A 12,409-nucleotide genomic window follows, 5' to 3' on the forward strand; every position below is an offset into this window, starting at 1 on the left:
TTTAGGCAAATAGTTTTAGAGTTTTAGCTAGATTTTCTGAAAAACATTTCATTCTGGGATTTCTCTACATCCAGTTTGAGTATTGTCTATGATAACCTTTGTTTCAGTTCAGGATGCTTTTGTAAGCAGGTAATGACAGAAGAATCCACCTGCAATGCAAGGGACCCTGGTTTGATTCCTGGGTCACAAAGATCCACTGGAGAAGGGATAGGTTACCCACTCCGGTATTCTTGGGCTTCCCTGGTGGCTCAGATGGTAATGAATCTGCCTGCAATGCAGGAGACCTGGGTTTAATCCCTGGAGAAGGGAATGGCTACACACTCCAGTATTCTGGCCTGGAGAATTCCATAGACAGAGGAGCCTGGCAGGCTATATAATCCATGGGGTCACAAAGAGTTGGACATGACTGAGAGACTTTCATTTCACTTCAATGACAGAAGAGCCACTGTTAGGGAGATTAAACCATAATGAAATAAGCACCCTCAGAGTTCAACAATGTTATTAAAGACCCAGGTTCTTTCCAACTTTCTGCTTCCCCATTAACTTGGATTTTTTTTTTTAAATCATAATGCTTGTTGCCTCATGGTTGCAAGAGGGCTGCCAAGGCATAAGATATCACACTTGCATTCAAGACAGAAAAAAAGGAGGAAAATGCCATACCATTGAGTTCTCTGGTATCTGTCTCTTTTATTAGGAAAGCAAAAGAGGTTCAAGAACATATAGCAGAGATTCACTGGACAGAACTAAATCACATGGCCAACCACAGAGATTAAAAAGCCAGGAAAAGCAAAGATTTGGCAAAGAACAGGATTGCCTGACAATGGTTTTCTAACCTAGTGAGAGATTTTGTTTTTAATGCTAATGCCTAGGCCCCATTTCAAAAGAGTTAAATCGTGGAATCGTGGAAGGAAAGCAGGAATCATATTTTTATTTTTTTAAGAATTACTTTTTTTCATGGCATTCTCTCCCATTCTGTCTTCTGTTTGTTTGTTTTTATATTATAGTTGAACAATGTTGTGTTAGTTTCATGTATACAGAAAAGTGATTCATTTATACATATGCAGGTATCTATTTTTTTTTTCAAATGGGTATTTTTTTTCTTTTTGGTGTCTCTCTTCCCTTTTATTTTTTTCCCCCTTTATTTTATTTTATTTTTTAAAATAAATTTATTTATTTTAATTGGAGGTTAATTACTTTATAATATTGTATTGGTTTTGCCATATATCAACATGAATCCGCCACAAGTATACACGTATTCTCCATCCTGAACCCCCCTCCCTCCTCCCTCCCCGAACCATCCCTCTGGGTCATCCCAGTGCACCAGCCCCAAGCATCCAGTATCATGCATCGAACTTGGACTGGCGATTCACTTCATATATGATATTATACATGTTTCAATTTCATTCTCCCAAATCATCCCACCCTCTCCCTCTCCCACAGAGTCCAAAAGACTGTTCTATACATCTGTGTCTCTTTTGTTGTCTTGCATACAGCGTTATTGTTATCATCTTTCTAAATTCCATATATATGCGTTAGTATACTGTATTGGTGTTTTTCTTTCTGGCTTACTTCACTGTGTATAATAGGCTCCAGTTTCATCTACCTCATTAGAACTGATTCAAATGTACTCTTTTTAATGGCTGAGTAGTACTCCATTGTGTATATGTACCACAGCTTTCTTATCCATTCATCATGGGTATTTTTAAAAGCAGCATTGGTGACTGTCATGCACAGGCAAGGATGAGAATCACATACTGGGCCATTTTAGAGTTATTGACAGAATCAACCACATCCATGGCCATCGTGAATGAAATAATCTGGCTTTTGTAAAAAAAAAAAAAAAAGGATTAAGGACAGGGAATGGGTTGGGAAAGCAACTAGCATCAGCCACATTTGTTAACTTAATGTTGTTATCATAAGTCTACTTGAAAGGACTCACTTTGTTGTTCATTCCCTCATTCTTTCAGAAGACATTTATTAAATACCCCCTAAATGTAAGGCCAAGGTCTGTCTAGTCAAGGCTATGGTTTTTCCAGTAGTCATGTATGGATATGAGAGTTGGACTGTGAAGAAGGCTGAGCACCGAAGAATTGATGCTTCTGAACTGCGGTGTTGGAGAAGACTCTTGAGAGTCCCTTGGACTGCAAGGAGATCCAACCAGTCCATTCTAAAGGAGATCAGTTCTGGGTGTTCTTTAGAAGGAATGATGCTAAAGCTGAAACTCCAATACTTTGGCCACCTCATGTGAAGAGTTGACTCATTGGAAAAGACTCTGATACTGGGAGGGATTGGGGGCAGGAGGAAAAGGGGACGACAGAGGATGAGATGGCTGGATGGCATCACTGACTCGATGGACATGAGTTTGAGTGAACTCCAGGAGTTGGTGGTGGACAGGGAGCCCTGGCGTGCTGCAATTCATGGGGCCGCAAAGAGTCGGACACGACTGACTGACAGAACTGAACTGAAATGTAAGGCACTGGGGACAAAAGATGATTAAATTCTTAAAGACTAATGAGGGACGTAAATACATAGGGAAAAAATCCATTAAAATCCAATATCCCTGACTTCCCTAATGGTCGAGTGCTTAAGACTGTGTGCTTCCACGGCAGTGGGTGTGAGTTCAATCCCTGACCAGAGTGAGGAGGGAAGCAGGAAAAAAAAAAAAAAATCCAATGTGCCAAAGTCTGGGGAGAGGGGGAAACAAGAGGCTGCTCAGTTTTACAAGATGAAAAAGTCCTACAGATTAGTTGTATAACAATATGAATATAGTTACTACCAAACTGTATATTTAAAAATGGTTAAGATGGTAAAATTTTATGTTATGTGGTGTTTACCACAATTTTTTAAATGAAAGCAAAACAAATGAAAAACAATATGGTGAATCCTAATAGAGGAATAAGGCTAAAGAGCTTATGAGAGAACACAAGATTGTTTTTTCACTTTCAAAGCCTTTGAAAGTGAATAATCGCCCAATTATCCTTTTCGGTAACCATCTGTCTCTACTCGCCAGTTTCATCCTTTATGACCTGATCTTGGGACAACCTGTGGTTGTTCAGTTGCTAAGTCATGTCCAACTCTTCGCGACCCCATGGATTGATTGCAGCATGCCAGGCTTCCCTGCTTTTCACTATCTCCTGGAGTTTCCTCAGGTTCATGTCCATTGAGTCGGTGACGCTATCTAACCATCTCATCTTCTGCCACTCTCTTCCCCTTCTCCTTGGGACACTTTCTTGCTTAGAATGTGATCGACAAATGGATATAGATTGTGGTCAATTTGGGGTCCACGTTAAGTGTTTAGGCTTATAAACAGCTACATTTGGATTAAACTTATATCTAGTCAGTCTTTCCTCATTTTTTCCCTTGCATTTGCCCCCATGAGATTTATCTTATTATTGAGATTTTTGTCTGAAGTGTTTGAATATCTCTTTGACAGCATCTGGGTAGAGAGCCAACTCTAATTTGAAGAAGAGCAAGGAATTTCCAAATCAACTTATCACCTAACACTGTTTTCAACCAGTTATGTATATGAATGTTTTAAATTCTATGTATACCCATTCTGAAATAGCAAATAGCATTACTTACCATATATGAGCCATACATTTAAAACATATGAGTGCCAAGTTTACCTGCAATTGTTTCGGTTATCAGTTGTCTCCAATATTTGTTATAGGGCCCTGTCTTCCAGTTGCCCTAACTGGGCACTCAGTATCAAAGTTGCCTTCAAGGAAATCAAACTCTCAGAACTGTGACTGCTATTCTCAGGCCCCAAAAAAAGAGCCTCAGGGTTTGTAACAGCATTCCCTCCCTCCCTCCCCCAACACACATTCTTTCACAACTTTAGAAACTTGGTTTTTAAAGAACCCAGGTTTATCATCACATCATTAAATTGGAAGGATGTTTCCAATTTAAAGACTATGTGTACTCCCAGAGTCTTAAAAAGTCTGGAACGTCTGCACAGTAATCTACATCCAATGTAGACAGCCAATACAATATCCACTGCAAACTACGTACAATAGCAGATCACAAATTTGAGCAATTCTGATTTGTGTGATTAATCCATGTTCAAATCTAGTACTATTTTAAATAATAGTAATAAAATTATAAGAAAATGACTATCTAAAAATATAAAATTGAGGATGTTGAGCCCAACCTCTGGTTTTAATCCCCATTAGTTTATCTGCCCTGGGACACTCCAAAATTGCAACACCTACACCTGTCAAGAATAAGAAATAAGCACTTAAGGATTAGACACTGGTTTATATAAAATTTATTGCTTCAGGTAAGAGATAAATTCAGACACTTAGGTTTTCCTTATGGACTCTACTCTGAGTTTTGACTTCTGTTGCTGCTGCTAAGTCTCTTCAGTTGTGTCCAACTCTGTGCAACCCCAGAGACGGCAGCTCACCAGGCTCCCCCATCCCTGGGATTCTCCAGGCAAGAACACTGGAGTTGGTTGCCATTTCCTTCTCCAATGCATGAAAGTGAAAAGTGAAAGTGAAGTCGCTGAGTCGTGTCTGACTCTTAGCGACCCCATGGACTGCAGCCCACCAGGCTCCTCCATCCATGGGATTTTCCAGGCAAGAGTACTGGACTGGGGTGCCATTGCCTTCTCCGTCAAAACATGCTACTATATATAAAATAGATAACAAGGACCTACGGTATAGTACAGGGAACTATACTCAATATTTTATAATAACCTATAAAAAGAATCTTAAAGCTTATATAAAAACTGCATATATCTGAATCACTTTGTTGTATACCTGAAACTAACACCACACGGTAAATCAACTATATTTTAATTTAACAAAGACCAACACCATGATAACTTTGAATCCTAAAATACCTGAGGCAAATAGCTGTTCCTATTTGTTTTACTGAAAGTTTGGGCTACTTGAGAGGGTCTAACATGCCAATACCAGAAACAAATTTAATTCAGTATTGAAGATCCTTCTTAGAAGTCCTTCAGCAACCACACCACAGGCAGCCTCTCTCTGGCTACTTTTCTCCTCTGGCCTCATCTTCCCCCACTACTCCCCAAACCTCCTTTCCTTTCCTGAGCTCACCATATTCCCTACCTCCCCTTGACTTTTTAAGCAGCACAGTTTAATTATTAATATCTCTAGATTTCTCTAGTTGAAGCCTCGCTAAACACCATCAAGGAATTCTCTTAAAGACTCATGTGTACCTAAGGTGCATTCTGAAGCTACTTTTAAGATTATTTATCTCAGCCTGGCTACATTTAGATTTTGAATTTTGTGAGGCAGAAGATCTGCATCACCTAAACTGATCAAAGTGACAGAGAAATAGAGCAACATACATATAGTGATTAAAGATACAAATACCTTTATCTATCTGGGATCTAGAAGTTCAGATCAGATCAGATCAGTTGCTCAGTTGTGTCCAACTCTTTGTGACCCCTTGAATCCTAGCACGCCAGGCCTCCTGGTCCATCACCAACTCCTGGAGTTCACTCAGACTCACATCATTCGAGTCAGTGATGCCATCCAGCCATCTCATCCTCTGTCGTCCCCTTCTCTTCCTGCCCCCAATCCCTCCCAGCATCAGAGTCTTTTCCAATGAGTCCACTCTTTGCATGAGGTGGCCAAAGTACTGGAGTTTTAGCTTTAACATCATTCCTTCCAAAGAAATCCCAGGGCTGATCTCCTTCAGAATGGACTGGTTGGATCTCCTTGCAGTCCAAGGGACTCTCAAGAGTCTTCTCCAACACCACAGTTCAAAAGCATCAATTCTTCAGCACTCAGCTTTCTTCACAGTCCACCTCTCACATCCATACATGACCACTGGAAAAACCATAGCCTTGACTAGACGGACCTTTGTTGGCAAAGTAATGTCTCTGCTTTTGAATATGCTATCTAGGTTGGTCATAACTTTCCTTCCAAGGAGTAAGCGTCTTTTAATTTCATGGCTGCAGTCACCATCTGCAGTGATTTTGGAGCCCAGAAAAATAAAGTCTGACACTGTTTCCACTGTTTCCCCATCTATTTCCCATGAAGTGATGGGACCGGATGCCATGATCTTCGTTTTCTGAATGTTGAGCTTTAAGCCAACTTTTTCACTCTCCACTTTCACTTTCATCAAGAGGCTTTTGAGTTCCTCTTCACTTTCTGCCATAAGGGTGGTGTCATCTGCGTATCTGAGGTTATTGATATTTCTCCTGGCAATCTTGATTCCAGCTTGTGTTTCTTCCAGTCCAGCGTTTCTCATGATGTACTCTGCATATAAGTTAAATAAGCAGGGTGACAATATACAGCCTTGATGTACTCTTTTTCCTATTTGGAACCAGTCTGTTGTTCCATGTCCAGTTCTAACTGTTGCTTCCTGACCTGCATACAAATTTCTCAAGAGGCAGATCAGGTGGTCTGGTATTCCCATCTCTTTCAGAATTTTCCACAGTTTATTGTGATCCACACAGTCAAAGGCTTTGGCATAGTCAATAAAGCAGAAATAGATGTTTTTCTGGAACTCTCTTGCTTTTTCCATGATCCAGGGGATGTTGGCAATTTGATCTCTGGTTCCTCTGCCTTTTCTAAAACCAGCTTGAACATCAGGAAGTTCACGGTTCATGTATTGCTGAAGCCTGGCTTGGAGAATTTTGAGCATTACTTTACTAGCATGTGAAATGAGTGCAATTGTGTGGTAGTCTGAGTATTCTTCGGCATTGCCTTTCTTTGGGATTTGAATGAAAACTGACCTTTTCCAGTCCTGTGGCCACTGCTGAGTTTTCCAAATTTGCTGGCATATTGTGCAGCACTTTCACAGCATCATCTTTCAGGATTTGGAATAGCTCAACTGGAATTCTATCACCTCCACTAGCTTTGTTTGTAGTGATGCTTTCTAAGGCCCACTTGACTTCACATTCCAGGATGTCTGGCTCTAGGTCAGTGATCACACCATCGTGATTATCTGGGTCGTGAAGATCTTTTTCGTACAGTTCTTCTGTGTATTCTTGCCACCTCTTCTTAATATCTTCTGCTTCTGTTAGGTCCATACCATTTCTGTCCCTTATTGAGCCCATCTTTGCATGAAATGTTCCTTTGGTATCTCTGATTTTCTTGAAGAGATCTCTAGTCTTTCCCATTCTGTTGTTTTCCTCTATTTCTTTGCATTGATCGCTGAAGAAGGTTTTCTCATCTCATCTTGCTATTCTTTGGAACTCTGCATTCAGATGTTTATATCTTTCCTTTTCTCCTTTGCTTTTCGCTTTTCTTCTTTTCACAGCTATTTGTAAGGCCTCCCCAGACAGCCATTTTGCTTTTTTGCATTTCTTTTCCATCAGGATGGTCTTGACCGCTGTCTCCTGTACAATGTCACGAACCTCATTCCATAGTTTATCAGGCACTCTATCAGATCTAGGCCCTTAAATCTATTTCTCACTTCCACTGTATAATCATAAGGGATTTGATTTAGGTCTTACCTGAATGGTCTAGTGGTTTTCCCTACTTTCTTCAATTTAAGTCTGAATTGGCAATAAAGAGTTCATGCAGTACCAAGTAATTTCCAACATTATGTCGTGTTCTGAAGGTATTTTATGAAAGCCTCAAACGATTGCCTACGTTATTGCTACAGACTGCAGCCTTTATTTTGTATCTGTATTGTTTTTCTGTTAAGCCAAGTAATTAATACTGTAATTAAAAATTATAGCATTAAATATAAATAGAATATTCTTAGTTATTAAAATTCCAGGTGGCACTAGTGGTAAAACCTGCCTGCCAAAACAGGAGACGTAAGAGACTCGGGTTTGATCCCTGGGTTGGGAACATCCCTTGGAGAAGGAGAGATTAACTCACTGCAGTATTCTTGCCTGGAGAATCCCATGGACACAGGAGCCTGGTGGGCCACAGTCCACAGGATTGCAAAGAGTCAGACATGACTGAAGCGATTTAGCACAGCACAAAAATTTTTTTACAGAAAATTGTTGGAAGACAAGGCTGATTATGTGTGGATATGTATCAGAAAGAATTTTCCAAGAGTGCTTAAAAAAATCTGTTTTTCAAAGCAGCACAAAATCTCTGTGGGCAGCAAAGAATTATCACCCTTCAACAAGAAGAAAAACAGAAAGATATGAATACATAATAAAGTAAGTTTGCTTGCTCCATACTCCACTCTCAACATTTCGTGCCAACAATGGGAGGAAAGTGACTGAATCAAGCCAACATTCTAATAAAATCTCCATATTCTATTCTGCCAAATACCATTCACATTAAAACAGGGTGTTTTTTCTGTACTTTTGAAGAAATAAAATCTGTCCTTTGGTTGCTTTTGTTTACTTGTAGTTCATGTCAGCTTGAGTTTTAAGGTGAATTTTTTTTTAATGACCACTGATAAACCAGGCAAAATAAATGGCCATCTACTGGAAAGCAGTAAGAGGAGAAAATGAAAGGAGGAAAATATAAAAATATGGGCATCCTAGGTGGTTTGAGAAGTTTCTGGGACTTTCTTTGGACTAGGAAATAGAAAGAGAGGTTAAGAGCAAAGCTCTCAAGGAAAACAGTTCACAGTAAACATACACACAAATGCAGCACAAGAAAAGGAATATTAAAACAGCAGCCTCAGTAAAGTGAGTGTAACTGCAAGAATAAAGTGGCTTTATTTTATTTAGGCAATATAGCCCATTAAAGTAAATTGAAGAAAATTGTAGATTCAGTCATTCTTTCAGTCAGCAAATATATCGAAAAAATAATTTCCAAACTCTCTTCTAACGGGGACACTATAAAGGTCTATCAAATATAAATATGGTTTTATGGGCTCAAAATACATTTAAACAAATAAAATCACATCAAATACCCTAGTGTTTTGAAACATGCATTAAACACTCAGCATGCTTTTCTGAGAAAAAGCACTGAATATACTAGGCTTTATTTGTACATCAAAAGAATTTCATGTACTGCATAACTAGAGAAAGATAATATCTATAAAGGAATTGTCTCTCTAGATCAAGCATGGCAGTTGCATCTTTTGAATTTTGATGCTACACAAAAACTACAGAGATATAAATACTAATGAATACATAATGCTTTTAAAGGCAGTATTTACATACATAATGCACTAATTTTCTGCTAAATTTTCTCTTTTTTGACTGTACACTCAGGATGAGTGCATGTAAATGGTTTAAATGATCAGTATGTGGCCAAGAGTTTTTTTCCAAAGTGCTTTTGCCATTGCAAACATAAAAATATGTTTATTCTTTCACAGCTGCATTGACTTGGTTGGAATGCGTGTATCCAGCAGATCTCTGCATCTAAGCTTTTACCACAATGTCACAATTCAGCTGAACTCTAACAATATTTATAAAATTCTACTCTGTAAGTTACCATGCTGGCCTGTGTGAACAAGAGCTCATCATACCTCCACAGTGCCCACCACCTGCGTATCTACCTTAGGGAGGTGGGCTTCTGAAGGCAGAGAATGTCCGGACTTGGCAAAGAAGCTCAAAAGTTGCTGAGAAGCCACAAACAGGACAAATGCTCACTCAACTTCAGAATATGTTCATTTGTTCAATCTTATTTATAAAGTGCCTACTATATGTCAGGCCCAGTTGCTTTCCTTTCCTTCCCATATGTCATATTTTATATATCATCCTTTATATGTCTCTCTGGGCAATCCAGCACCATCACATTGCTTCCCATTAAACTGATAGGTTCTCAAAGGCTGGGGCCTTATCATATCAACTGACACATTGCCATGGAATCAGTAAATATTTATTAATGAATAAATAAATGATAAAAGCATAATTTTATGCAGTAAAGGCAAGGAAAGAGCATCATAGAAGATGTGGTGTTCTAGCTTAGGCTTAAAGAGAAGAAAAGGAAGCAGGTTCTAGACAAAGGGAACAGTGTAAGCAAAGGCCTGAGAGAGGGGAAAGAGTGGGGATTTGGGGGAAGTTGGCAGTTGAATTGGTTGGTATATAGCTCTGGTTCCCTCCTGGGAAGACGAGCCTTGGCTCACCACCAACCCCACTCAACTGTACCAGAATACTGGGGATGACGTATTGAAACCTGACATATTGAAACAACTCCCCAGGTCATTCTGAGGAATATTTCTGGTTAACAAACGTTATTTATAAAGTGTGTAGAAGGGATGATGGGCAAAGAAGAAATAGTAGGCAAAGTTGCAAATTATCAGGACTTCCCTGGTGGTCCAGTGGTTGGGAATCCATCTGCCAATGCAGGGGACAAGGGTTTGATCTCTAGTCTAGGAAAATCCTACATGCCAAGGACCAACTGGGCCCATGAGCTACAACTACTGCAGCCCACACTCCTAGAGCCTGTGCTCTGCAAGTAGAAAAGCCACTGCAATGAGAACCTGAGCATCACAATGAAGAGTAGCCCTGCTTGCAGCAACTAGAGAAAGCCCGTGTGCAGCCAACAAAGACCCAGCACGGTCAAAAATTATTTTTTAAAAATCTCACAAACAGAACATTTAGTTCAGTTCAGTCTCTCAGTCGTGTCTGATTCTTTGTGACCCCATGGACTGCAGCATGCCAGGTCTCCCTGTCCATCACCAACTCCTGGAGTTTACTCAAACTCATGTCCATTGTGTCAGTTATTCCATTCAGTCATCGCATCCTCTATCATCCCCTTCTCCTCCTGCCTTCAATCTTTCCCAGCAGCAGTGTCTTTTCCAATGAGTCAGTTCTTCTCATCAGGTGGCCAAAGTATTGGAATTTCAGCTTCAGCATCAGTCCTTCCAATGAATTTTCAGGACTGATTCCCTTTAGGATGGACTGATTGGATCTCCTTGCAGTCCAAGGGACTCTCAAGAGTCTTTTCCAACACACAGTTCAAAAGCATCAATTCTTTGGTGCTCAGCTTTATTTATAGTCTAACTCTCACATCCATACATGACTACTGGAAAAACCATAGCTTTGACTAGATAGACCTTTGTTGGCAACGTAATGTCTCTGCTTTTTAATATGCTGTCTAGGTTGGTTACAACTTTTCTTCCAAGGAGCAAGTGTCTTTAAATTTCATGGCTGCAGTCACCATCTGTAGTGATTTTGGAGCCCCCAAAAATGAAGTCTCTGTTTCCACTGTTTCCCCATCTATTTGCCATGAAGTGATAGGACCAGATGCCATGATCTTAGTTTTCTGAATGTTGAGTTTTAAGCCAACTTTTTCACTCTCCTCTTTCACTTTCATCAAGAGGCTCTTTAGTTCTTCTTCGCTTTCTGCCATAAGGGTGGTGTCCTCTGCATATCTGAGGTTATTGATATTTCCCCTGGCAATCTTAATTCCAACTTGTGCTTCTTCCAGCCCAGCGTTTTTCATGATGTACTCTGCATATAAGTTAAATAGGCAGGGTGACAATATACAGCCTTGACGTACTCCTTTCCCGATTTGCAACCAGTCTGTTGTTCCATGTCCAGTTCTAACTGTTGCTTCCTGACCTGCATACAGGTTTCTCAAGAGGCAGGTCAGGTGGTCTGGTATGCCCATCACTTTCAGAATTTTCCACAGTTTGTGGTGGTCCACATAGTCAAAGGCTTTGACTTAGTCAATAAAGCAGAATAGATGTTTTACTGGAACTCTTGCTTTTTCAATGATCCAGTGGATATTGGCAATTTGATCTCTGGTTCCTCTGTATTTTCTAAATCCAGCTTGAACATCTGGAGGTTCATGGTTCACATACTGCTGAAGTCTGGCTTGGAGAATTTTGAGCATTACTTTACTAGTGTGTGAGATGAGTGCAATTGTGTAGTAGTTTGAGCTTTCTTTGGCATTGCCTTTCTTAGGGACTGGAATGAAAACTGACCTTTTCCAGTCCTGTGGCCACTGCTGAGTTTTCCAAATTTGCTTGCATATTGAGTGCAGCACTTTCACAGCATCATCTTTTAGGATTTGAAATAGCTCAACTGGAATTTAGTGATGCTTTCTAAGGCCCACTTGACTTCACATTCCAGGATGTCTGGCTCTAGGTGAGTGATCACACCATGGTGATTATCTGGGTCATGAAGATCTTTTTGTACAGTTTTGTGTGTTCTTGCCACCTCTTCTTAATATCTTCTGCTTCTGTTAGATCTATACCATTTCTGTCCTTTATTGAGCCCATTTTTGCATGAAATGTTCCTTTGGTATCTCTAATTTTCTTTAAGAGATCTCTAGACTTACCCATTCTATTGTTTTCCTCTATTTCTTTGCATTGATCACTGAGGAAAGCTTTCTTAATTCTTCTTGCTATTCTTGGGAACTCTGCATTCAAATGGGTATATCTTTCCTCTTCTCCTTTGCCTTTCGATGATTCTCTTCTATTCACAGCTATGTAAGGCCTCCTCAGACAACCATTTAGCCTTTTTGCATTTCTCTTCCTTGGGGATGGTCCTGATCCTTGCCTTCTGTACAATGTCACGAACCTCCATCCATAGTTCTTCAGGCAGTCTATCAGAATATTA

This window comes from Bos grunniens, chromosome 11, assembly GCF_055505025.1.
Source record: "Bos grunniens cultivar Pamir isolate PY7600 chromosome 11, Bosgru_T2T1.0, whole genome shotgun sequence".
NCBI lineage: Eukaryota > Metazoa > Chordata > Mammalia > Artiodactyla > Bovidae > Bos > Bos grunniens.